The sequence below is a fragment of the Megascapheus bottae genome, chromosome 22, assembly GCF_031878675.1.
Source record: "Megascapheus bottae isolate mThoBot1 chromosome 22, mThoBot2.hap1, whole genome shotgun sequence".
Classification (NCBI taxonomy): Eukaryota; Metazoa; Chordata; class Mammalia; order Rodentia; family Geomyidae; genus Megascapheus; species Megascapheus bottae.
In genome coordinates, this window is record NC_143530.1 from 20008134 (window position 1) to 20013320 (window position 5187).

The 5187-nt window shown below is 40.0% G+C and overlaps 1 long non-coding RNA gene across 1 annotated transcript; it reads left to right on the top strand.

Annotated features, from left to right (window-relative positions):
- Positions 1-2540: 2540 nt before the first annotated feature.
- LOC150048343 (uncharacterized) lies at positions 2541-4331 on the top strand. The gene is made up of 2 exons (XR_016539246.1): positions 2541-3359; positions 3724-4331. It is a non-coding gene; the product is annotated as an uncharacterized LOC150048343 (long non-coding RNA).
- The last annotated feature ends 856 nt before the right edge of the window (positions 4332-5187 follow it).

Sequence of the window (5187 nt, forward strand, 5' to 3'; positions counted from 1 at the left end):
CAGAGGAAGTGCTATGTAAATACTGGTATTGTTATTTTTTTCAGCACAAATTTATAATTGACTCATTTAAACACTGCAGCAAGTTAAATTAATTCAGTATGATTACAGTCATTAAATGAATGCCTGGTAATGACTGCTTGCTTATTTTAGCAATTCCTCAAACCACTAGGGTAATACCATATAAGGCTTTTGGTCCAATGTCAGATTAATTGGGATACACAATTCACCTTTCACGACAGTGTGCACACTGCTTTACTGCAGCAGTCGGTGATTGAAGGCTATTGCTGGATGAATTTACCTTCCGATTTTCTCTATTGCTCTTATCAAGCCTTTAGGAAGTTCATTACAGTACACAAATAGCTTAAAACAATCGCTGCTTGATTTTTTTTTTAATGTGCTTCTATAACCAAAGCCTGGGCAAGAATTCTTCCGTAGTTATTCTTGGGATGTTGAAATAAACCCGAATGATAAGGAACAGTGATGGATTTATTGTATTTCTGCCTTTTGAATGGTCATGCCAAGAATAACCTGCCATCTTGCCGGAAGGACAGGAACAGTTACTTGGTGAAAGCTGTGAGTTAAAACTTAACTGCCCCAGAGATGAGCAGCTATCCAGGAAATAGCTACCAGGTTCGGATGAAGGAAAGCTGCCCCCCTCGCAGACGCTCTGTACATTCAAGGTCCTCTCTCTGGTGCCACTGTGGAAACTGCCCTGCTTCTGTCGAGGACACTGAAGAATGGCACAGCACCCTGCAAAGTCAGCCCACTGCCATGTGTCACTGCCACCGGCTCGCTTGCCTTGCTGCAAATGCCAGCTCCAGCTCTGACTAGCACTGTGACCACCCGGCACAGAGCCACCGAGTTCTGAAGTTGTATTCTCCCACCACTTCTGAGAATTCCTCACGCGAGGCGTCTTTACCTGTCTAGCCAGGCGCCGGGAGGCTGTCTGCATGTCCGTGATGGCTTCTAACTTTGCAGCGTGAATGTCCTGCTTGGAGCCAGCTAACCACCCTGCCTCTGATGGAGCCGGAGGGTCTCCCATCACGGGTGGAAACAGTCTGGGTAGGTGGGGGGATTCTGGTGCCATGCTGTCCTACCTGCAGGAGAAAGGCTAGCACAAAGGAAAGCACGCTGCCCGTGGGTTGTCTTGGGCTGGGGCCTGGGCGACTCACCGCACTGACTCCGTGGGACTCCCCAGCTCATATTTAAGGCTGGCCATGGTCACGGGGACTAGCGCAGATTTCTCATCCCTCCCACCCACCCCCCCCCCCACCAGCCACTCCTCAGTTTTGAAAGGAGAAACCAGACTGTCTGACCTCAATCCATCCCAGCCCTCTCTGGATGTGGGACAGCTGTGGACTGGCAGTGACACAAGCAGCCATGCATTGGAGAGACTACGATTGCGGTTGTGTGCAGGTGGAGCGGGGGTGGGGGGGGCTGGAGGAGGGGGGAGAAGATGACAATGTAATCATGCTTGCTAAGTGTACGGTGGCGTGGGCTCAGTCTTCCGGCTATGCAGTCCTTCAGTCAACTCTGGCTGGGAAGCAGGGTGCCAGGCCAGCCTGCGTGAGCGCTGGGCTCCCCTCTGCGCCTGGCTCTGCAGCTAAGGATGGGTCACACAGGCGACAAAGGGAGCAGGAGACATCACTTCACCTTCTCCTAGGATCTTTAGCAAGAGCAGGACTTCACAATGCTGCGTGTGTGTGTGTGTGTGTGTGTGTGTGTGTGTGTGTGTGTGTGTGTGTGTTTAATTTATCTAATCAAAGAGCCGAGCAGATAGCATCATGGTTGTGGTTTTTAATGATTTGGATTTTTTTCTTCTTTTTAAAGAGAAAACCCGTGGAGACAGCGATTTGAGACAGCACAGTGCATTTAGGTTATTGCCAATTTGAAATACTCGGTTTGTGAAGCCCGAGCCCTAAGGGACAAACTCAGTGACGGAGGGAGAGATCGTAGATAAAGAAATAAAAATGACAAGCGTAATGGAGGCTCTGCGAAGGGACTGTCAGAGGATTAGTTCATGGATGGCAATTTTGCCAGGCTGAGATTGAATAATTCATAGATTGAAAGTACCCTGCTTTCACCTTTCCATTTAAACCGGCATGATCTGAATCTCTAATAACTTTTCAAGAGAAAGTAAAATGCCAATTTGAATCTGAAGAGCTTTTAAAAAGCAGATGCTGCATTTCTGAATCTTTCGGCATCTTTCACAATTATCCTGTGGGGACCGCACTTCATCAGGAAGCACCATTACCAAGGAAAATTACTGTGATTACAATAGCAACAATAGAATGCCATCAAATGATCTCCAATTTACCTAATTTGCTAAGACTGACTGTGGTTTTAATACCTATTGTATAGTGCCGTCCCTGGCACCCGTGGATCTATTTTGCACTGGAATGAGAGTGGGGGACTCTGTGTAGGACCTGCACTCAGAAAATCTAGCAAAGAAAATTCTCCTAAGTTACAATGTGTCTTTCATGTAGTTTGCATCTTTGTGTTCTTTTTTTCTTTAAAAAATGATTTTTTAAATGTTTCTGTTTGGGAAAAGGGTGAGCCTGTCAGACTATGGGTTATTCTTTGTGATAGGACAGCACTGATATGTTAATTTATATACACTATTTAAATCTATATAACCATGAGTTTACCAGAAGGGAGGAAAGCTGGGAGAGTAATTTAAAAATGCAGCAAAGATGATGTGGATGGGTTTATTTCTTCTTTGAATCCTCTGTCAACTTACAGGTTAGAAATTCTTTGGAGGAAGTGGGTGGTATTTTCTTTTCTTTTTTCTTCTTTCTTTCTTTCTTTCTTTCTTTCTTTCTTTCTTTCTTTCTTTCTTTCTTTTTAAATCTCTCAAATTGAAAAGCTCAGGTGCACAGCCAGTAACAACTGACGCAGCTCTTATTGCAAGCACATAGGCTTGATCCTGTGATTGAGAGGAGGTCTGACGCAACTTGGCTTGAGTTTGTATCTGCTCACTACGCAGAAGTCAGTACTAAAGAGAACTTTCTCTCTGACAGGCTACATCCTGGTGGGTAGCATGGATCATAAATCCTCCCTGGAGACAAGATTATCACTAAATGGGCACAATGACTTTTGGAATTTTGGCTTTCCATAGCATAAGAATTCCTGCTTGTGGATTCCTGCTAGTCAGACTGATTTTTTCAGGTATGGTGATCTCAGATTGGGCTTTAAACACAGGATATTCCTTCAGGAAGGAATATGTTTGAAGCATATCTAGGTGATATTTTGAGGGGTTTTTTTTTCCCTTTTTTTGCATCTCTTTGCTCTGCTATGTTCTCTAACCTATTGTCATGACTTTACTTTTTTCTGCATGCTGTGCCCTTGGGCATAAGGAGGTAAGTTGTGTTTCTAATCATTTATATAACTGAATATATTCTTCATGGTCTCTTTCAGTGGGAATATGTTGTCATTTCCTCCTCCATCTTGTTATTCTCATGGATCTTGGGGGTAATTCATGATGCTTCAAGATTTCTGCTATTCTAAGTTTAATGAAAATGTGATATTTTAAAATGTGATTTAAGTATTTTAAAAAATTCTTTAAATACACTTATAAAGCTTTCCAAAAGAAAGGGAAAAGAGTTTTACCTATTGAATTGTTTAAAAAAGAGTAAGCAATTTACTACATATCAATTATTGTTGCCATATTGCTTTCTTTAGCTCTCGCATCTAATGCTGAATGTATTATTTTTGTCTTTCCAGAAAGAGGCTGGTCTGCTTCATGACAAAAGGCTGTTACTGTGCCAGTATTTCCTTCCTTCCTTTCTTTCTTTCTTCCTTTTTTTCTTCCTTTATTTCTCTCTGTCCCTTTCTTTCTTCTTTCCTTCCTCATTTCTTCTTTCCTACCTTTTACAATTAAAAAGCCATCTCACTATTCAGCAAAGGATGTTTAATGTCTGGAAGCTGAAATCTCTTCAATAGTCATAGTTAGAGCAGGATAATAATCGAGTTGATTAGTTTATGTACCTGATATATAAGTAATATGGTATACAAAAGTTATTTGGAAATCATACATCTGACATTTGACAGAGTTAGAGACTCATCAAAATCTAATATTGTTCATTGGGTAAGCCCTGGCACATTTGGGGCTCATATTTTTGATGGTTAATAGTCTTGAAAAAGGAGATTTTACTGTATTTCTTTAGAATTCAAGTGCCAGAATATTGTTCTTTTTAAAAAATCAAATACAGTAAGAATGTATTATCATGTATTAATGCTTGAAAATATTGAAATCCACTTGTTTTGCCACAAAACAGAGGGTTCCTAAGTAGCTTTTAAACTCCAACACTTATTAAAAATTAAATAACCGAGTATAAGTGAGTGTAATATTTTAAAATAAGTTCATTAGATAATTTTTAACCCACTCATGACAACATCTTTCTTAGGAAACTCTGGGTAACTATAACAGGAGGATAACTATAACACAAGGATAACTTTACAATTGCAAGAACATCACAGTGAAAATATATCAGGGGTTAATTCTGATGTAATCTTAAATAATGATGGCTTCGCATTGTAGTTTAGTTGCTGGGTTGTTTGTTGTCTATGAAAACCAGGCAAAAACAAAGCCACACCTCCTTCAGTCACTCCAAAGCATCAGCTGCAGTTATAAGGTATGATCTGAAATTTACACATCCAGAAACACTCACAGAAATGTTTTATATTTTAAGAGTTCTGTTCCCTTTCATCTCACTAGTGTATGTTGTATTCATGAATGTTAGGTTTACTTTCATTGATAAAGTCTAGCTTGGAGCAAAAATCTAAACTAAAATTTTTCCCAATCTGTACTGAACTTTGCAAATGCTATGTAGAATAAATGTATTTCACATTACACCAAATGCAATATTCATAACTGATAGTCATAGTTTGATGTTTCTAATTAATAAATTTCAGAAAAACAATAGCATAGTATATTTTCCCCGTAAGTTGTAAGTGGGAAAGAAATGAAATATGCCTTCATGAAGTACCAATATTTATGTTATCCTGCCAAAGATAAAGACAAAAAGCAAGTAATGATAAAAGCAAACAGTCATTATTCAGTGAGCTATTCTTCCCAATGGCATGATCACAAAAGTGATACTTTTTTGATTGTACATTGCTTTCTTTTTCATTGTACATTGTTTGGTTTTTCAAAGAAACTCTTAGTAAAAAATTTTTTCAACATTT